The sequence below is a fragment of the Polypterus senegalus genome, chromosome 10 (assembly GCF_016835505.1).
Source record: "Polypterus senegalus isolate Bchr_013 chromosome 10, ASM1683550v1, whole genome shotgun sequence".
Lineage (NCBI taxonomy): Eukaryota > Metazoa > Chordata > Cladistia > Polypteriformes > Polypteridae > Polypterus > Polypterus senegalus.
In genome coordinates this window covers 169,569,812-169,593,616 of record NC_053163.1, presented here as the reverse complement: position 1 = coordinate 169,593,616, position 23,805 = coordinate 169,569,812, and positions in this window count along the sequence as shown.

Here is a 23,805-nt window from a genome sequence, read left to right as displayed (position 1 = left end):
CTCAAGTCCTAAAAGTAGATAAAGAGAAACCAGTTAAACAAATGAGACAAAAATATTATACTTGGTCATTTATTTATTAAGGAAAATGATCGAATATTACATATTTGTGAGTGGCAGAAGTATGTGAACCTCACAGATGATCAGTTAGTTTGAAGGTGGAATTCGAGTCCGGTGTTTTCAATCAATGGGATGCCAATCAGCTGTGAGTGGGCACCCTGTGTTATTAAAGAACAGGATCTATCAAAGTCTGCTCTTCACAACACGTGTTTGTGGAAGTGTATCATGGCACGAACAAAGGAGATTTCTGAGGACCTCACAAAAAGAGTTGTTGATGCTCATCAGGCTGTTAAAGGTTATCAAACCATCTCTAAAGAGTTTGGACTCCACCAATCCACAGTCAGACAGATTGTGTACAAATGGAGGAAATTCAAGACCAATGTTACCCTCCCCAGGAGTGGTCGACCAACAAAGATCACTCCAAGAGCAAGGCACACGTGTAGTAGTCGGCGAGGTCGCAAAGGACCCCAACTGAAGGCCTCTCTCACATTGGTTAATGTTCATGTTCTTGAGTACACCATCAGGAGAACACTGAACAACAATGGTGTGCATGGCAGGGTTGCAAGGAGAAAGCCACTGCTCTCCAAAAAAAACATTGCTTCTCGTCTGCAGTTTGCTAAAGATCATGTGGACAAACGAGAAGGCTATTGGAAGAACGTTTTGTGGACGGATGAGACCAAAATAGAACTTTATGGTTTAAATGAAAAGCGTTATGTTTGGAGAAAGAAAAACACTGCATAAGAACCTTATCCCATCTGTGAAACGTGGTGGTGGTAGTATCAGGGTTTGGGCCTGTTGTGCTACATCTGGGCCAGGATGGCTTGTCTTCATTGATGGAACAATGAATTCTGAATTATATCAGAGAATTCTAAAGGAAAATGTCAGGACATCTGTCCATGAGCTGAATCTCAAGAGAAGGTGGGTCATTCAGCAAGACAACGACCCAAAGCACACAAGTCGTTCTACCAAAGAATGGATAAAGAAGAATAAAGTGATTGTTTTGGAATGGCCAAGTCAAAGTCCTGACCTTAATCCAATGGAAATGTTGTGGAAGGACCTGAAGAGAGGAGTTCATGTGAGGAAATCCACCAACATCCCAGAGTTGAAGCTGTTCTGTACGGAGGAATGGTGGTGTGCAGGAATGAGCAAAAGTTACCGGAAACGTTTAGGGGGTCACAGCAGATACTGAAAGCAAAGGGTCACATACTTTTGCCACTCACTAATATGTAATAGTCGATCATTTTCCTTAATAAATAAATGACCAAGTATAATATTTTTGTCTCATTTGTTTAACTGGTTTCTCTTTATCTACTTTTAGGACTTGAGTGAAAATCTGATGATGTTTGAGGTCATATTTATGCAGAAATATAGAAAATTCTAAAGGGTTCATAAACTTTCAAGCACAACTGTATATCTATAAAAAAAAAATCGCTGGCGCACTTAGTTGGAGCTCACATGCAGTACATAACTTCACATGTACTCACGGTGTCCTTCCAGAACTTTCGCCGCACTTCTCATTTTCCTCCATGGTTAAACACAGGAATCTCACAGCTCCGTCTGGGATGACGCCAGCAGCTTCGTCTTGATGCAGGATTTATTTGTGATCCCTTTTTATATAACAAATTTATCTAAAGTAGGTGTCCGACTCTTTGTTTGTCTGTCCCTTTTTTCTTTTTAAAACCGAGCTCTCCTTTTTTTCTGGGTTCCCATGAGCCAAACCTGCTCAATACCTCTCATGTTTAACACTCACAAAAAAAAAAGTTTTCGTCTCTGTTTATTTTTTTTCCACTCTCGCGCTCTCTACAACCTTAGTACCAGCTTTCTCTTTTCTTTTTTCTTCCTTTCTTACACACTCATTCAACACTCTCCTCCACGTAGCTCTGTCTGCACATGCTCTTCCTTACACCTCCTCTGTCTCCACACACTCTTCCCCTCAAAACCCCAAGAAAAATCAAAAATCATTCGAGTACTAAAAGCGTGCTATACTTTGATTGGTAGTAAAGAGCACCAATCACATCTCTGTTCCTGCTTTCCCCAAAGCAAAAAAAAAAAAGAAACAAAAAAAAAAAAATAGTGTCACTGAGGCTTATTTCTGAGTTTACCGTTATACCCAACTAGGAGGCTGCTACATATGATATACCATTGACTCGTCTAGATATCTAGTCATGCAAGGTATCCAGCTTTTTGCCCTGCCCACCTCCCATTTTGGACCTCTAGGCCCAGAAACCCCTCATTTTAAGGCCCTTTGCAGACCATATTTTGGTCAGGAAATCCCCCGCTTCTGATAAAGAGTAAACCAATAGAAATAAACACAGAAGGAGTTGAAGTTGTGCAGGTCACATCAACTGACCCCAGGGGTTCACCTCCTAATGGGATACCAGGGGTTAAAGATACTCCTTTTCACAAAATTTTGAAACAATTAGGGTTGGTAATGTATGTACGTGGAGTGTCGTATTAGATAGATAGATAGATAGATAGATAGATAGATAGATAGATAGATAGATAGATAGATAGATAGATAGATATGAAAGGCACTATAAAACAAATAGATAGATAGATAGATAGATAGATAGATAGATAGATAGATAGATAGTTGAAAGGCACTATATGATAGATAGATAGATAGATAGATAGATAGATAGATAGATAGATAGATAGATAAATGTGAAAGGCACTATATAATAGATAGATAGATAGATAGATAGATAGATGTGAAAGGCACTATATAATAGATAGATAGATAGATAGATAGATAGATAGTTGAAAGGCACTATATGATAGATAGATAGATATTTTTTTTTTTTTTTAAAAACAAACTTTATTGACAAAAACATCAAATATACAACTTACACATTATTATAAATATATTTACATGTTCTTTTTTTTTTTTTGAAAAAACACAATTGAACCAACAAAAAACCCCTAAAAAACAAACCGCAGTTCCTCATTATCACAGTCACACAGTACACTATTCACACACCATATTGTTTTAAACTTGTCCATATTCTTTGTGGATTTGTAAAAATTAAAATCAATCAAAATGCGACTAAGGCACAGTATTTTAAAAAACACAATCGGATCTTGTAAACCATTCCCTTCAATTTTGTGCTTTCTCGTTTTCCAAATAGCTAATTTACTTTGCCCCATAATAAAGTTTGCCAAATTCACATTATCTGTGTTTCTTTTAGTTTTTTTAAAACCAAACAGAAAGCCCACCCTAGTGTACACCATTTCCAATCCCCCAACAAGCCTCTCTAGTAAATTAAACAAGGACTCAAGCCTTGCACAAAACATAAAACAGTGAAACACGGTCTCTCTTTCCCCACAGAAACAACAACTGTCAGACACCCCAGGTATAATAATTGACAAGAAGGAGTTCACAGCTAAGATCCCATGTAAGACCCTCCATTGTAAATCACCCACCCTACTGGTCAATGGTGGCTTGTATAGCGACCTCCAGGCTGGCTCTGAGAATTCTGTGCAGTCCATCTTTCTCCTCCATGGAGTGTCTGTTACCGTCCTCAGGGAGTCTCGATGTCTAACTTTTACGCACAGCCAGTACAATTGTTTCCCTGTAGCCGTTGGCAAAGGCAGGTCCATCAGCCTCTCCACCGAAAGAAATTTGCTCTGCTCCGCCGTTGTCCAGTCACCCCCGGGAGATACCAAAAGTGTAGGAAAATCAGGATCCTCAGGTGGATGAGTCCGTTCATTAAACATGTCTCTCAGGAGTGCCGATCTCTCAGCTGACAGTGAAGCCTTCACTTGTGTTAAAAGGTCTGCACCACTCTCACTGACCGCACTCCAATTTGGTGTGCAATTTCATTTGCGTTCTTCCAACAAAACTTTTCACAGTCAATAACATGTTTTAGTTTTGTGCACACTCCATGTTTAAGATGATTAATGAAAGTTTGAGACAGTCCCACTGAACTACTGTACTTCGCATTATTAACAATGGGCTCTTCCAAAACCCAGAACAATGACAGGCTGTCCTCATCCCCTTTAATTGTCACCATCTGCCAGGCTCTAAAAGACTCTTATAAAAGTCCGGTATGTCCGACATATCAAATTTATTCACCTGGCACAGCAGCAGAGTTTTTCCAAATTTCAGGTTTTCAATGTGGTCAAAAAACGTTGTGCCAAATCCATCCACGGCTGATGCTCAGAAGGATACAACAATTTCTGTAAAGTCTGTAGCCGAAATGCAGCAACTCTCCCGAACACATCTATAATGCCTTGCCCACCTTCATCCAGTGGCTGAAACAGGACACTTCTCCTAAGCCAATGCAGGCCATCCCAAAAAAAGTTGATTAAAACTTCCTGAATATTCTGAAGCAGCTGTGCAGGAGGCTCTAAACAAATGCATTTATGCCACAGTCCTGAGGCTATGAGGTTGTTAATGATGAGCATCCTGCCTCTGTAGGATAACTGAGGTAGAATCCACTCCACCGAGCAAGCCGATCCTTCACCTTCTGCAGTACTCCATCCCAGTTCTTTCGTATGAAGTGTTCATCCCCAAGAAACACTCCTAAATATAACAATCCTTCAGAGGACCACTGCAGGTCACCAACCAGTTGTGGTGGTTTTAAACCAGTCCAGTTGCCCAGTAAGATAGCACTGCTCTTTCCCCAGTTTATTTTAGCTGATGAAACAATTTCAAAAGATCTCTGGCATTGAAGCAAAATGTCAACGTCCTCCTGATTTTTAATGACGATGATGATGTCATCAGCGTATGCTGAAACCTTAACAGGCTCCGCAGTGCAACATGGAATTGATAGACCAGTCAACACTCCTCTCAGTTTAACCAAAAAGGTTCCAAGGCCAACACGTAGAGCATTCCAGACAAAGGGCACCCCTGCCTGACTCCTCTTCTGACATCAAAAGGTTCGCACAAACCACCATTGACCTTAACTACACCAGAAATGTCACTATACAATAGCTGAATATATTTAACAAAACGGTCCCCAAACCCAAAAGCCTGCATGACTCCCATAAAATGAATGTCTGACCCTGTCAAAGGCCTTCTCTTGATCTAAAGAAATAAGACCAATTGGAAAGTTAAAGAGTTTGGATACTGCAAAAATATCTCGAATTAAGAAAATATTATTAAAAATCATTCTATGAGGGACACAATAGCTCTGATCAGGATGCACCACCTGAGCTAAAACAGTTCGCAATCTGTTAGCTAGAGCCTTTGACAGGATTTTGTAATCAGCACAAAGGAGGGACACAGGCCGCCAGTTTTTGAGATTTTGTAGGTCACCTTTTTGGCAGTAGTGTTATTACGCCCTCGGCAACTCTGAGGTAACACACCCATTTTAATACTGTAGAGGAATACCTCCAATACATCAGGACCAATAATATCCCAGAAGTCTTTATAAAATTCCACTGGAATGCCATCAATGCCTGGGACTTTTCCATTATTCAACTCATTCAGTGCAGCAGTGAGCTCTCTTAAGCACAACTCCTTCTCCAGCTCTTCGGAGTCTGCATCACAAAGGTGCTGTAAATCCTTCAAGAAGGTCTGCTGTTCCTCAGTCTCACCTTCCTCTGTTGTAAAAAGAGTCTCATAAAACCTCCGGACCGCCCGCCTTATCTCACCCGGGTCCTGAGTCTCCTCACCGTTATCCTGTCTTATGCAATGTAAGACTTTATGTTGAGAGTTCTTTTTCTCAAGTCCAAAAAAATACTGGGTTGGTGCATCCATGTCAGTTATCTGTTGGAATCGCGCCTCACTAGAGCCCCCCGAGCCCTTGTTTCCAATAAATGGGCAAGGCCCTTCTTTTTAACCCCAAGAGTTTCCAACAATTTGACATCTGGACCCTGCTGTAGAAGCTGCTGAATCTGAATGATTTCAGTTTCTAACATGCCATGTCAGCCTGTAGTGACTTAGTGACATTTCTGGTGTACTCCTGACATAATAAACGAATGTGGGTCTTCCCAACCTCCCACCACTGTTGTAAACTGGTGAACTCCTTCTTCATGAGTCTCCAACTTGCCCAAAAAAATTTAAATAAGTCTTTAAAACTTTGGTCTTGAAGGAGAGCGTATTAAAATGCCAGTAGGCACTACGAGGCTTATAATCAGTTAGGATCACAGAACAAGACACCAAACTGTGATCTGAGAACCCTGCAGGGGTAATGTGACCGTTTTTAAATAAACCAATATGGTGCTTGAAACAATAAAGACGATCAAGCCTCGCCATTGAAATAATCCCCCCATTCATCCTCCCCCATGTATATTGTCTGGTGCCCCCATTTTTATTTCGCCACACATCTTCCAGTCCCATCTCGCTCACAACTCTCTCTAATTCCTGGGCTGAGCGTGTGTGCGGCTCCAGCCCGTTATTTCTATCTTTTTGTGTATCAAGGGTGCAATTAAAATCCCCACCTAGAACGAGGACTTCATTTGTGCAACATTGTGTCAGCACACCCTCCAACTTCTTAAAAAAAGCGATTTTCTCATTCCCATCGTTCGGGGCATATACATTAATAAAAGTAAAAGAACTGCCTTGAAGTTTGACGCACACTTTGAGCAGCCTCCCCTTCACTATTTCTTCAACATCACAAAGAACTACGTGAACATTCTTAGAAAACAGAATGGCTACTCCAGCACTAATATTTGTACCGTTACTGTAATAAATGTCCCTTTCCAATCCCTACTCCACTCCCATTGATTTGCTGTCTATATGGGTTTCCTGTACAAAGGTAACTTTTAAGTCTTTTTGCTTTATGAATTCAAACAAAGCTAGCCTCTTATTATTATTTCTTCCACCATTAATATTTAAGCTTCCTACATTAAAGCAAGCCATGTTAAATGAAAATATAAAAATATTCAAAATAAACCACAGATCCCAGAATATACAGGATCTTGGAAATGGTGCAGTTGCCCTCTCCATTACTGCTTATTTAGTTTGAACTGTTTCTTCAGCCTGCTTGACAGATTCTTTAATCTGAGAAGCTCTTTATCAGTGAACAAGACAGAAGAGGACTTTTCTTTTCTTAGGCTTTGTATTGAAGAGATAAAAAGTTGCACATCAGGAAAGTAATCGGTCACATCTACACCCCTTCTGCCCTCAGTTTCCGTCACAAATGTTCTGATACTTTGAGCACTGTATCCCCTCTACCTTTACATTCTTGTAGGTCAGACACAGTTGAACTATCCGACATTTCCCCCTCCGCCTCCTCGTCTCCCTCACTCAGCCCAGCCGCGTTTTCACTGTCTGCCTCAGCTAGGGCCGCGTACCTGCCCTGCGTAACCGGTGGGGCTGCAGCGGGACCTCGCCTTCCTCAGCAGCACAAGCCGTAACATTACTGCGTTTTCGCGCGGTTCCTTCCTCCTCCCAGCTTGTCTTTTTTTAGCAGGCCGTTTAAACCCATCGTATGGCTCAGGTGCGTTATCATCGCCTTCCTCCATTTCAATCTCTCCCCACACACTTCCCTGTGCTGTAGCAGAATCTTCTGCTGCATTTTCATTCCGATGTCCCCATCGATGCTGGTCTGTGCATTTCCCCATCAAGCAACTCATCTCCCTTATTTAAAGGTTCAGAAACATTTACACTCTCCTCGGGCCGCGCTTCCTCTGGTGTCTTTGTGTTTTCATTACCATTAAGCTGTAAAGGCCGATCTTGTAAATCGTCATTAGTGACATGCAGGTTATCACGAACAACTGCTCTGTTCACTTTCACTGGACAATTTTAACTAAATGCCCCTCACTTCCACACCCAAAACATTTCATTTCATCCGAACTCAGAAAAATCACATAATCGAAACCATCAATCTTAAACCTCATAGCAACATTTAAACTTTCATCCATTTTGTTGAGCACCATGTAAACTTGTCTCCTAAAAGACATTACATGTTTTAACTCCGGCGACTTGCACCCCAAAGGAATATAGCGGATTTTTGAAACTAAACGACCGTGACGTACTAATTCTTTTCTATAGTCTCATTCCTCAAAAATGGGGGGACATTCGATAACGTTACTTTACGTGCTGGCGCCGCCAACGGAGACACCTGCACGAACGAGCCATCGATCACTACACCCTTTTCTACAATTGTCTGCACCAGATCGACAGAACTCAAAAATAATACGATTGCGCCGTTCATTCGCGAGGCGGACTTAATGTTCTCACAACCGATCACATTGCCTACCGCCAACACCGCACTTTCTAAGGGGAAAAAAACATCACACAGAAGTTTTATCCCATGGCGGCGGCTCAATCGTTCTAAATTCGCAGCCATTATGGCTGCTGTGGCCAGATGCCACTTCACACAAAAGAAAACGGAAAAACTTTCAAACAATTCACCAAGAAAATGAAAATGGGAAAGGGGGAAAAAAAGTTAAACAAAACACTTCACTCACCAGACTCAGAGCCCACCACCAGCACTCGCGCCAGATCAACCACCCAACATGCACTGCGACAATGAAACAGGAAGGAAGCAGATAGATAGATAGATAGATAGAAAAGATATATATAACAGATAGATAGATAGATAGATAGATAGATAGATAGATATATTCACAAATGCTGTTTCAAAGCTGCTGATCACAAATGTGATTGCGTTTTTGATATTTTAATCTTCACCAGTGGTCTTAGATCAAAGTGTGGAGACGACAAGGAACTGCCCCGAGATCCAAAGCCTCATCTGTTAAACATGGTGGTGCTGGGCATGTATGGCTGACACAGGTCCTGGCACACTTCTCTTCATTGATGATAGAGCTGCTGACGCCAGTGGCACAATGAATTCTGAGGTGTGTAGAAACATCTGGTCTGCTCAAGTTCCAGTCAATGCCATTTCAGGGGATTTGCAGACATTTCACTAATGCAAAACACTTATTTTATACGCCCCCCACCCATTTCAGGGCACCATAATGTGGCATCAAGTGGCATCACAGGTGTTTGTGATTCCTCAGGTGGGTTTCATGGCTTCATAAGATACTTTGGGGCAGAGGCGTAGCTAGGGTTTGAAGCAATAAGGTGCAGGGGGTCCCATGTGAACTCTCGATTGCACCACGTCATTCTTCATAGCCACTTCCCTCAACCATCTTACCCAAGTAGTTGTGATAGCTTTGAAGCAATAAGGTGTGGAGGTCCACCATAAGCTCTCCATTACACCACACTCTGAACCGCAATGCTCTTCAGAGCCACCACCCTTGTGTGCCATGCCATGCACTGCATGAAAGCAATAATCTCCCCCGTGAACACTCGAACGTGCCTCTCTTCTCACCACATCCCTCTTCGTTGCCCATCATATATTTTACATAAAGGTGACAATTCCTCTTGTGTGGTGGGAAAGCAGCACAAGAAAGTGACCAGGGTCCACAAGTGGCCTAGGGTCTACATCATACAGGAACTCGTTGGCTCCTGAAAAAGAAATTTCCTGCAGTAGACTAGCGCCTAATGACTTTGTGCGGACTTTGAATGCAGGACGCTGGATCCATGAGGCAACAGCATTGAACAGATTATCAACACAGCACCCACTGTATGCTAAGTTATCAAAAAAAAACAGTCAGTCATTGTCTAACTAGCTTAGTCCTGAACAGGGTCACAGGGAGAGCTGGAGCACAAAACAGAAACAAACCCTGGACACAGTGCCAGTCCAGCACAGGACTCACACACACAAACACACACCAAGGACAATTCGGTGTTGCCAATCCACCTAACTTGCATATCTTAGGACTGTGGGAGGAAACCCACCCGAGGAGAACATGCAAACCCCATGCAAGGAGGACCCAGGCTGTGAACTGTGGTCTACTTACTGCATGTGCCACCATGCTGCCCAAAAATAATAATTTATTATGTGGTATAGGAGGTCCGTGGCTACAACGAAATATGGCCAGATTTTAAATCCATAAAGCCGTGTCAGTCTTCATGGGCGCGATTGCACAGCTGCGGGGAGTTAATGATGTAATTGGGGCGAGTCGTACCTGCACGTGTGGGTGCGATCGTTCTCAATTGCTTCATTGGATTTCTGCAGCGTGTGATTAAGATGCTGTGCCCACGGAGACGGCACGGAGGGAGGAGGGAAAACATAAAAGAGAGAAAATATAGAACAGAAGGAGGTTAAAGGATGGGAAAAGGCAGTCATGGGATAGGATTCAGACCCCAGGCGGAAGAAGAAGGTAGCACGAGCTGGGGCTCCGGAAGGGAGTGCAGGTTGAGGCGGTCTAGGGGCTGGTTCATCCCCACAGACTAAGCGTGTAGAGTGGGGCAAGTGGGACGTAAGACCTCCCAGTGGATCTGAGGAGCAACTGTGTGAGCGTGAAGGAAGATGGGAGGTGTGCCGACCTCGGATGTTCATGGCTGCACAGTGTGGTGGCAGCCAAGACAGGGGTCGGCAGAAAGGAATCCGTGCTGCAGAGGCTACACTGACAACGCCAGTGATGGGTGAGCCGGGGAGACAGAAGGTGGTGGGCTGCGATCATGGAAGAGGAAAAATTGATATATTAGCATAAATAGCCATAAAAGTAATTAACAGCTTCTAAAGCATTAGATTTAGCATAAAATAGAATGTCAAGCAAATAGTTAAAAAATATTAGTCATATTACATTAATTTTTAAACTTGAAGCAGAATTACCAAATTGGAAAAGGAAGGACAGAATAGAAAGAGAATGACGCACAGAAACTATCGAGAACATGTGCACCTGTTGTTCAAAAGTCAATGAGATTTGTCTTCATTTGTCAGCTCATCTCGGCCATAACTATCGACGGTGTTGGTTCATGTGGGATGATGGAGTCTGTAGGTGACCGGCATCGTCACATATTACAAATTACAAAAATGCCGTGCAGTAGCTGCGTGGTCTTTACACAAAGGCATCGAGACTCGTGATAACTTTAATTTCTGAAGAGAGTTCCCGGTTTTCCTAAATATGTTCATTCTCAGTGTTACTCTTTCAGCTTTGAATAAAATGAAATTGAACTGCTCCCTAATTCCAGCCGTCCTTTTCATTCTCTTATAAATCAATCATATCATCCGCACATCAATCCCCATAATGCCACCAAGGGAGGATTGCCATCTATTTTTGGAACCTCCCTAATCCATCACAGGAGTGTCAGGAGGTGAGAGCTGATCCAATGTGAACAAGATCAGCGCCTGCCCTAGATACATCAGTAGTCCATCAAAATATCTTAACATTAATTAGATTATTATTTTTTTATTGCCAAACTAATAATTGTGATCCAACTAATCATCATTTGTTTCTCCAAGCCACTTGAAAGATTTCAAAGATGGTGAATGGGAGAAAGTGGCCTTGGACTGGACAAGAGTTCATAGCAGGATAGTCCATCACTCAGAAAGTCTGGAGCAACGTCTCCCAGTCTTTGTGGCATGACGGCCCATGCCAGTGTTTTCACAACCCACCCACTCATTGTGAATTTAATTTGATCGTCTGAAAGGGTGGAGTGGGATGGATCCCCCATAGAGAATCAAGCACAAGCATCAATGTGGCTTGTGTCCCACGTGATCACCAGAACATCAGAGCGTTAGATGGATCCAGTGGAATCGTTAGTGCTTGTCCTCCATGCTGATTTGAGCACAATCATCAGAGTTGATCATCCAGCATCAGCCGCAATTCACTTGTGATGCTGCCATTGTTAATCAAACGCGATCACTGGGACGAAGTGAGCTCACTGGTCTTCTGTTGGCTTATCCTTAACTCTGGGGTGGGAGAACGAAGAGATGCCAGTGACTGCATCTCCACCAAACCTGCTCCATGTTGTGCAGAGTCTCCAACACGCTCCCATAACATGTGTGAGTGTGTGACAATACATATAGAGAGAGACACATATTAGATATAAATAACACCTTCAATCAGACAGAGCAATTAACATTAAAACAGCAAGGATGAGCCACTAGTGGACTCTCGGACACAGGTCAAGGGTAAATTAAATGTGCCAATACAATACAATTTGTTGTTTATACTTCCCAAAACCGCACAAGGAGTGCCACAATGGGCTTTAACAGCCCCCCCCCACCCCAAAGGCTGGAATCTCTAAGAAGACAAGAAACCCCTCAACCCCCCAAAAAAAAACCTTTGTAGAGAGAAAATGGAAGAAAATTCAGAAAGAGACCCCTTTCCAGGTAAGCTGGGCATGCAGAGAGTGTCAAAAAAGGGATAAATACAACACAATACACAGAACAATACAATACAATACAATACAATATAATAGTACAACATTCGTCCATCCATCCATCCATTATCCAACCCGCTATATCCTAACTACAGGGTCACGGGGGTCTGCTGGAGCCAATCCCAGCCAACACGGAAGGCAGCCAAGGCAGGAAACAAACCCCGGACAAGGTGCCAGCCCACCACAGGGCATTAGTACAACAGTAATAGTAAATGTACATATGAATATTATGTAGTATCTTATATTTAACATTATTATTTATTAGTAGTAGTAGTAGTAAATGTTTAATAATACTAATAGTGCTTAGAATGTATAATTTATACAGTATATATAGTATAATACAGATACATTATATAATAATACTAATACTTCTAATAAGATGAATAATATCATCATGATCATCATCATTATTATGAAAGGTTATTTTTCATAATTAACACAAATATATTCATCCATCCATCCATTGTCTAACCCGCTGAATCCGAATAGGGTCACGGGGGTCTGCTGGAGCCAATCCCAGCCAACACAGGGCACAAGGCAGGAACCTCCAAAAAGTACATAAAAGGTCACAAATCAGTTGTAATAATTAATTTAAGATTTTCTTTTTCTATAGAGTGGTCCAGATCTAATTATGCAATTTTCATTACGCTATAACTTACTAAGTTTATTACATAGAGAATTCATAAACAATTCTTTTTGTTGCCAATAGATGGCAGCACCTGCCCTGCATTCCAAAATGGCGGGGAGACGGTTGTCAGTCGAACAGCAGGTGCGATATGTTTGCCTTTTCATAATTGCATAATTAGATCTGGACCACCCTGTACACTGGGTAATTTATTGAAGGAATAAAAAAGGATATCATTTGTAAATGCAATGTATGTTATTAGTATTGTTATTATAACAAAATGATATAAATAATTGTAACATAGAAAATATAATCTATAGTATATAATATTAATATAATAGTATTTATAAATTTATTATATAAAAATTATAACGCTGATACCACTAATAAGAAATACATCTAATCATCATCATTATCACTATTATGGAAAGTATATTTTCATGAATATCATAAAACATATTTGGCATTTCCAAAAAGCACCTAAGAGGTCACAAATCAGTTATAACAATTCAATGGAGATTTTCTTTTTTCTACTCTGGGTAATGTATTGAAGGAATAATGAAACATATATCTATATATAAATATTGAGACCAGCTATGTTATACGGGCAGGAGATGGTGACACAGGAGACAGAGCTGGAGGTGGCAGAGTTAAAGATGCTAAGATTTGCATTGGGCGTGACGAGGATGGACAGGATTAGAAATGAGGACATCAGAGGGTCAGCTCAGGTGGGACAGGTGGGAGACAAAGTCAGAGAGGCGAGATTGTGTTGGTTTGGACATGTGAGGAGGAGAGATGAGGGGTATACTGGGAGAAGAACACTAAGGATAGAGATGTCAGGTAACAGGAGAAGAGGAAGGCCTAAGAGAAGGTTTATGGATGTGGTGAGAGAGGACATGCAGGTGACGGGGATCACAGAGCAAGATGACGAGGACAGAAAGATATGGAAGATGATCCGCTGTGGCGACCCCTAACGGGAGCAGCCGAAGAAAGAAGAAGTTACATGATGATCATCATTATATTAAATAGTATAATTTAATAATTGTAATATATTTTTCCATACTGGATAATTTATTGAAGGAATAAAAAACTATATCTATCTAAAAATGTAATATATTATGCATAATGTAATATATTACTATTAATTTGTAAGGGTAAAAATTAGTGTATAGTATATTATAATAATTGTCAAAAATGGAATATATATTATACTTATTATATACATTACATAATATTAATATATTACACAAACATTATATAGTAATACTAAAAGAAAATAATGCTCATCCTCATCGCCATTATTAAAGAAGGTTCATTTGCATATTTAAAAAGACAAACCAATCAGACCCCAGAAAATTACTGGCCCGCTTGTTATTACGAGAATCTTCTTTCCCACTAAGCCCATTACAGTCAAATGTTCGGGTTGATTAAGCAAAGAGGCAGCACTGCGACTTCCATATGGAGTGTCAAATCCCCCTGAACAGAGTGACCACTAATCTGACTTTGTTAGCTTTATTAGTGCTTTACTAAGATGTGTTGGTGGCAGAAATTCTCTCATGGAGTTAGACAATTCATTTTGAATAGAATGGTCATCATTTTGTCCCTTTGCTGGACTGATGCGCTGTCCAGGTTTTGTTCTTGCCTTGTGCCCTATGTTAGTAGGAATGGGCCTCAGCCGATCCCGTAATCCCTGCTTACCCTCCTCCAACCCCCACCAGTGACTCTGGTTGGAAGTAAGTGGTTTAGAAAATAAACCGTATTATAAATAAATAACGTGACATCATTTTGTGCATTTCTATATAATATCAGTGATGCAACTAGGTAACATAAAGAACAAGTACATTTACAAGTACATTTTTCGATGGTGTACTTTCTGAATAATCACTCAGTGCTCTGTACTTACACAGCATTTAACAAAATTCCAAATATTCAGTTTAAATCTTTTCACTTTATTCTTCTATGACATTGTTCACTGTTTGCAGGCTCTGAGTAACACTTAAAATTAAATGAGTCACAGTCAGACTGACCCTGTTGAGACACAATCACTGTTGGGACACTCCTGTCCACTTAATTCCTCCAAAATAACATCAGTTTGAATTTTGAAGGTCCCTAAAGTCCAAATGTCTGCCACACTACTTGGTCACTTATTCCATGTGTCTGGTTCGCTGTGTGAAGAAAAACTTCCTAATGTTTGTGTGGAATTAAATCTTAACAAGTTTCCAGCAGTGTCCCTGTGTGCATGATGAACTCATTTTAAAGTCGCCGTCTTGATCCACTGGACTAAGTCCCTTATTAATTTTAAAAACTTCAGTCATGTCTCCTCTTCATCTCTGTAAAGGCTCAGCTCTTTTAATTATTCCTCATAACTCATACCCTGTAGCCCTGGACTCAGCCCTGTTGCTCTTCTCTGGACCTTTTCTAGCTCTGCTATGTCCTTTTTGTAACCTGGAGACCAAAACTCCATCCAGAGCTCCAGATGAGGCCTCACCAGTGTGTTATAAAGGTTGAGCAGAACCTCCTGTGACTTGTACTCCACACATCAAGGCGCTATATAACCTGACATTCTGTTAGCTTTCTTGATGTCTTCTGAACGCTGTCTAGCAGTTGATAGTGACGAGTCCTCTGCCACCCTAACCCTAACCCTAAATCCTTCTCATGAGGCATACTTTCGATTTTCAGACCTCTCATTGGGTATTCAAACCTCACATTTTTACTCACTATGTGTAATTCTTTACATTTACTGACATTAAATATCATCTGCCACAAATCTGCCCAAGTCCCTCTGGGATGATCTCTCTGTCCACCAATCTTGGTATCATCTGCAAACCTAACCAACTTGTTATTTATATTCCTATCAAATCCAATTTGCCGTATCGAGTCCAAGTGCGAATGAGCCACTTCTCTAATGGCCTCCATATTTGCTCCACTAAATTTTCCACCTTCTGCAGGAAAGTTAAAACTAAAAAGAACGTTTCCTAGTCAGGTCAGAGCACGTCTGAGATCTGGAGCGATTCGTCCCTCCATTGACTAACTTTCTAAACCTGCCTTTTTTTTTCCATTACAGGTTTGCACAGAGTCTGAGCCCACCACAGCGGTATCAAGTACCCCTGAGACAAGATGCTAGTCCGTGGCACACCAAGGGGACACCCTTTTCAGTCTAACTTGGTAATCTTTTATTTTATTTTAACAAAACTATACTTGTGCTACCAGATTTTGCGTTCCTTTCGGTCTTTGCCAGTGGTTCTCACTTTCAGGCCTGGGATACGTTGTGGCTGTGCGTTTTCATCCCAACCCATTTCACAATCAGCTGTGAGTTAATTCCCCCCTACTTAATTAGCCAGTCTGTTTACTTCTTTGTTACTCATTTAGAAAAACACAGTAGTGTGAGTTTGACATTGATGATAAATTTAAAATTCAATGTCTGTCTGTCTGTATGCCTGTCTGCTTTTCATGATAGAACTACTTAACAGATTTAGATCAGGTTTTTTCTATAACTTAGGGGGCTTCGCCCCCTGCTCGATTCGCTTGCCAACCCCCCGTGTTTGGTTTTCAGATACACACTAGTGAGATTTTTTTTTTCTTTGAATTGTTGCTATTTCATTAGTTTCACTTTTATTTCAGAACTTCTGTAAAAACAATATTTGGAATCTTTCGTGTCCCAATATGCTGAATCTTTAAAATGAGGTCTGTGAGACTTGCGTTTAATGGCTTTGTACCATAATTTAGGATAGGTTTCTCTGTTTGGAATTTCAGCACGGATATAACGATCCACATTATCAGCAGTTAATAATTATTTTTGCAGAGTAACCAATAAAGGCATGTGAGTTAAACCCCGTTTTTGAAATGCTCTGACTTCAACTAATTTCCTTTTGTTTGCGTCAATGCAATCTGTGCTTTCTTTTTTTTGATACTGTAGCGGCTGACGTAATAAAGTGTCACAAAAGTTCTACTTTAATAATCGCCAACTGCGTAACCCCAAGCACCCTGTCCAACCCCTCCTCCCATGGGTCTCGCCTCCCCCTTACCGCATCAATCAATAGCCCGCTATCAGACTGCCGTGCTGCACTCTGTCCTCCCTTGATCGGACCCAACAGTCATTTAAAACAAAAAAGGCTTCAGCTTGGCTGGGACGCTACAATACTTTCGACTGCTACTGTTTTCATATTCTATAACTTTCTCTGCATATGTATCGCGCCTCAGGTCTGTGTGTGCCACATGACTTTTACATGACAGAATGTTTTGCTGGCTGTCCGCGCTCTTATTTGATAAGAAGGGCGTGTCTTGCAAGAATCTTATGTTCCACGTCCCCACGAGACTGCCCTGGGACAATCCCTTGGCACCAAGTCTCATGTTTACTTTACTGTCTTTAAAATGCCTTTAGAGAACTTCCGAGAAGATCACGTATCGTCGCTTTGCTTTTCCATTCCAGGATTTTTTTTTATATATAGAGAGATTTGCTTGAACATTCCGGTTGATTTTGCGACTTCCCTCATCGCACTGAGAATCACAGTTCGCTTGCAGGAACAATATATTCATGTTAATCTGAGACACTGACTGTGGGACGAGGGGAGGGGGAAGCGTGACATCAGGAGTAGGGAGCCGGACGGGGCCCACCTCACTGTCCTGTTTCACTACTACGCGGGTGGAGCCGGCTAGCTTATGATAAATTTAAATGATGTGAAATTTTTCCATAGCGTGTAACTCTCTTTTGATGTTTTCCTATTCATTCACATTTTCTGCTCCCCTAACGAAACAGAGGAAGCACGGGAGCAAATAGCGCTGAATTCAGAAAGGCTGACGCTACTTCATTGTCAGACTCAGTAATGAATTGATTAGCACATCATATCATTGGCGTTAACCCTGAGCATCACTCAGGTTTGGAATCCTATGTAAAAATGGTTAACCCCGAGTACAAGTCGGGGAAACCTGTTTTTTGATCAGATGGAATAATGTGCCATCTGCTGGACTGACAAATGCAATGCATTTTATTCCTACAAATGTTTGTGATCTGTTGGGACGAAAGTGACATGGCAACTGGATGAACTCACAGATAGGCAGATAGTGTCTGAAGTGCTCAGATCTGTCGGAGGCCCAAAACTGTCCTGACTGCACCTGGATACTTCTCGTCATTTTTACTGTTTCTTGACAATGGATATTTATGCAAGTCCATGTCATGATGAGAAACATAAGATTGTGATTTATATTAATTTTAAATCAACGCTAAATGAATCAGCTCTGAATCACCATTATACCATTGGTGCTGTCTGCTGTAACAATACGGACACCTGCAGAGATGTTTGATGAAACAGTTTGTGAATGTGTTGAACAATAAGGTGAATAAAGTGAAGGGTTTCGATATCTCAGTATGCTCCCAAGATTAAGGAATGCATTTTTGTTGGTCAACAAATCACCCATCAGAAAATTTGACCTTTCTGTAGTCCTGCCATATGTTATTGAATACTGAGGTATGTCCAAGAATATCTTTTCATTTTTTTACTTTCATGGATTAAGGGGTGGAGGGGGGATAACACTGCTCTCAGTACCGGTAAGGTCCTCGCTAGGGTCATCCTCTAAAGGATCCTTGATCACTTGCTCCCCTGCCAGCAATCGGAGCAGTCTGGTTTTACACATAAGAAGTCTACCATTGACCACATCCTGGCACTGAGGGTTCTCATCCAGTGCAAACATGAGTATCAGCAGAGTTTCTTTGCAGCCTTCATCGATTTTCGTAAATTCGAGTTGCCCTGTGAAATATCCTGAGACTTCGCGGGATCCCTTCAAAGTTGCTGGATGTCATGGCCGGCCTGTAGGCTGGTACTGTGAGTGCTGTGCAGAGTGGAGGCAGACCTCTACGTTCTTCCCAGTTGATTCCGGGGTCTGTCAGGGGTGTGTTTTTGCTCCCACTCTCTCCAATGCTTGCATGGACCGGGTGGTGGACAGGGTTGTGGAGTCCAGTGGCTGTGGTTCATCTTTTGGTGGAGAGAGAATCACTGATCTTGACTTTGCCGACTATGTTGTGATCTTCATGACAGACTGAGCTAGGAGTCAGAGTGTTTAGGTTTGCGAGCATCCTGATAAAAAACAAACATCCAGGCCTTTAATGACCTCTTGGGCACGGCCATCAGTAGTGTGTCTGTCTGCAGAGAGAGTGTCGACCTCGTCGAGAGGTTTACTTACCTCGGCAGTCGCTGATAACTTTTCCTATGAAGTCACTAAACGGATTGGGAGAGCATTGGGGGTCATAAGGTCGCTGGAAAGGGGTGTGTGGCACTCCCAATATCTCTGCAAAAGGACGAAGGTCCGAGTCTTTAGAGTCCTGGTGCTTCCTGTTTGTGAGACATGCATGCTATCCAGTGACCTGAGACAAAGACTGGACTCCTTCGGTACTATGTTTCTTCGGAGAATCCTAGGGTACCGTTGGTTTGACTTTGTGTTGCTCACGGAGTCCTGAATGAGGGGCAATACCTGCATTGTGAGGGAGCATCAGTTACAGCACTACGGCCATGTGGTGTGATTCCATGAGGGTAATCCGGCTCATAGGACCCTTATTGTTGAGCCTGAGTGGCTGAACCAGGCCAAGGGGACACTCACGTAACACCCGACTGTGGCAGATAGATGGTCATTTCTGGAGGGTGGGATTGGACCGCATGTCTGCCTTGGGGGTTGCCAACCAGGGTCCCAAGCTGTTTCATTGTGTGGTGGGTGCGGCAAAGCGCTGTACCAGTGCATGCTCCCCAACCTCAGCTGGTGGATTAAGTAGACCAGGAAGTGGATGGAATGATTTGAACTCCATAATTTACATTCATTGGCATTCCAGGAAACAGATGTTAAGTTTTAATCACCACCGTGAAGCTCAGCTATCTCCCTCCACGTTGATAAGACTGAAGGTTTGTTTACTAGTGTGTTATTTCATCCGTCCTTCTGTTCTCTGTCTGCTGTTCCTAGCCGAGGGTTGTGGATGCGGTTTCATATCATTCCAGTTCCACAGATCTGCTTTCACCACTGGTAACTCTATAACCATACAACGCTCTGTTCCTTCACACCTCATGTGAATTACGTTATCTGAGAAAAGTCAGACTGTGACAGTTACCATTCTTTGAAGTGAAACGGCTACCATGGATTCGTAAAGTATTCCAACCCCTTCACTTTCTGTGCACCTTATTGTGTTTCATTTTAAATGGTTAAACTGGCCATTTTTGCCCATCAATCGACACTCAATGACAAAGTGAAGACTTGTTCTGGGAAAGATTTGCAAATTTATTAAATATCAAAAAACTGAAATCTCTCGTTCCTCGAAGTATTCACACCCTTTTCCGTAGCCCTCCAAACTGCAGTCAGATGCATCCTGTTTGCATTAACTCTCCTCGAGATGTGTCAGGAACTTGACTGGAAAAAGAACTGATTGGACATCATTTAGGAAGGCACACGTGTCCCTGTGTATAGAAGGGCCTAAAATTCATGAGGTCCAAGAAACGCTCTGTAGACCTCCATGATCAAACTCTAGTGAGTCATACACATCAGGACTAGGGGATTAATTTAATTGATTTCCCAGGAACATAGTAGCCTCAAGAACTGTGAATTGGAAAATGTTTGGTACCACCAGTACTCTTCCTAAAGTTGGCTACCCAGTTAAACTGAGTAACCATGCAAGAAGAGCTTTAGCTGGGGAGGTCAGGTCAGGTCAGGTCAGGTTGGCATTGCAGCACCCACCACACAACAAAACAGCTCAGCAAGGCTGGCAAGCCCTAAATATATATATATATATATATATATATATATATATATATATATATATATATATATATATATATATATATATATATATATATATATATATAGGGTATAAGGCGGAGTGGTGGCTCTTAGGCTACGGATCTGCTCTGGTATCCCAAAGGTTGCCAGTTCGAATCCCCGTCACTGCCAAAAGAGATCCTACTCTGTTGGGCCTTTGAGCAACACCCTTAACCTTCAGTTGCTCCAAGGGCGCTGTACAATGGCTGACCCTGCGCTCTGACCACCATGGGTATTCAAAAACTAACAAATTCCTAATACGAGTAATTGTAAAAGGCGAAATAAAGAACAAAAAAAAAAACACGCAGTCCAGTCCCACCATCCGGAAATGACCATCAGTCTGCCACTGCCAGGTGTGATGTGGGTGTCCCCTTGGCCTGATCCAACAATGAGGATCGTGTGAGCCGGACCATCCTCAGGGAATTGTGCCACATGACTGTAGTGTCGTAAGTGATGCTCCCTCACAATGCAGGTAATGTGCCTCATTTGGGACTCCGTGAGAAACACAAAGTCAAACCAGCGGTGTTCAAGGATTCTCCAAAGATACACACATGAAGGAGTCCAGTCTTCGTTTCAGGTCACCAGATAGTGTCCATGTCTCACAAACAGGAAGCACCAGGACTCTAAAGACTTGGGCCTTCGTCCTTTTGCAGAGATATTGGGAGCACCACACACCCCTTTCCAGCGACCACATGATCCCCCCCATGCTCTCCTGTCTACTGACTTAATGACCTCTTGGGCACGGCCATCAGCATTCTGTCTGTCTGCGGAGAGAGTGTCGACCTCGTCAAGAGGTTTACTTATCTCGGCAGTGACATTTATGTCTCTAGTGACTCTTTGGCTGGTAAGGTGATCAAGAAACCAATGACTACTCTAACAGAAGTCCTATCTTGAGACAGAAGAACCTGTCGAAGGACGACCATCACTGCGTCACTCCAGCAATCAGATGTTTATGGTAGACACTCTTGAGTTTAAGGCATATGATGTTTTAAAGGACTTGAGCAGCATGAAGGAAAAGATTTCCTGGCCTGATTTGTCAAATTCTGAACTCTCTGGGAAGAACTCCATGCACCGTGTCAGTTGAAGAACCAGGCATGGCTCGTCACCTGCCTAATACAACAAAGCATGGTGGTGGCAGCTTCATGCTGTGGGAGTCCAGCAGCAGAGACAGGCAGATGGGTCAAAATTGAGAGTGGAGGAAGGAAAATGCAGAGGGGTCCTTGAAGAACACCTTCTCTACCTCGGACTGGAGGGGTCCCTCTAACAGAGCTTGAGAAGACCCTGAACCTGTCAGAAGGAAAAACCATCTCAGAAACACTCCATCAATCAATGGTATGGATTAGCAGCAGAAAAGAACATACAAGTGAGAATGACATGTTAAGGCGCAGTATTCTTGCTTACCCCCCAAAAAAAATTCCAATTTCACGTTTCCAGATTGTGAATCCACCTGCATAATGCATTTTCATGTAAAGGCATGCGAATTTAAGCTGGCCCGTCACCACCCATCACTAACTGTCCTAAATAAGTCTCACAAATGGACAATTAAAGGGAACAAGCAGTAGCCTAATGGTGGACGTGCACAAACAAACGTTCTCATTCATCCTTTTCAGAGTGTTTATGTGGACATGTTTACCTCTGATATTCTGTTCATCCATTTTTCTGGTAGATCAAATCTACGGAATATAAATCCAAATCTACCTGTATAGTGTGGGAATGCCAGTTTAGGTTGCAGCGAGGAAATTTTGGGGTGCCGACCCGGGTCTTCCCCTTTGTTATCCGGAGACAGCAAGATTAAACAGAGATAAACAGAAATAACGCTCATTGACGTTTGTCCCTTCAGCAGGAATTTCAAAGAAATACAAAATTTGCAGTCGCTGGTGGCGGCGCTCCGTCTGGCGGGTCCTTCCGAGACCCCCCGGGATTTCTATTGGGACTGTAGAGGAAGGGGGCGGGGGTATTTGCTTCAACCCGACGGCTTCTCAGCAATGCAGGAAAAGACGGAGATGACAGCGTTAGCAACAGCGACCCCTTTCGTCACGCCGGGTTATTGCATACCACGACTGCGCCTGTGAGGAGGTCCTCCGACACACATGCGTGACAAACGTTATTTTGTAAATGAACCACCTAAGGTCTCCAGGACTCGGATTAAGAACCGGTTATCAACGTGAGTTGTAGGAAAGTTCGTAAAACGTATTATCTCCTTCAGTCATTAAGTTGCTAGAATGTAATTCTTTTTTTTTTTTTCTTAACGGTTCTACTCACGCATTTTGTGATCGTGTAATACTGTGCGGCTACCATTGTCTTCCAGCAGCACTCAGGTCTCCGGGTGGGATTTCGTGTAGGAGTGTGCATATCTTGTCCCGTTTGTGATGCTTTTTTTTCTGGAGGAACTCCATTTTACGCCTCTACATTTAACCCTGAAGGTTATCTCTTGACCACATGTAAGCGGAGCTAACTTGCCAGGCGCTCCACAAACCTGGCATTCCACCTGGGCTCGGTTTCTGCTTCTTCACCTTTTGCCATTACAAGTTCCTAACAAATCTTTCACAGACTCTGAGTTAAAAAAAAAAAAGAAAGAAAAAAGACCTGCTCAATAAAGAGTCCACTTAAAAAAGAAATCAGGTTTAGAATATCTGGAGTGAAACAAAGGAACCAATTTCTAATAGACACTTATTTTGATTTTAGAAAATGACTGAGAACATTACTGGGAATAAAGATTTCATGGCGATTCAAAATAATGTTAATATAATTTATTGTACTATGAAAATATTACAACAGTGCCCACTGTCTTAGAACAGAATTTATTCTTTAAATGAAATGATTATACACTACAACGCTGTACACTGTAAAAAATAATGCGTTAAAATTACTTAAAAAAAATAAGGCAACAAATTACAAGCAATATTTTTGAGTAGATTTAATATACTGCACTATTGAATAAACTTAATTTATTAATTTACTCAAATTTACGTAAAATAAATGAGTTTGATTAAATATAAGTAGTGGCAAAAATGGTTTCATTTTATTCCGATTTTCATTTGAATTACAGCACTCAAAAAAAGTGAGTATGCAACGCTGGACAGTAACGACTGTATAACAAATACATGCTAAAAATCTTTATTTATTTGAACATACACAGATAGTCACAACAACAGAGTTATATTTTCAAAGGAAAATTAAATCAAATGTCTGAGGATAATTT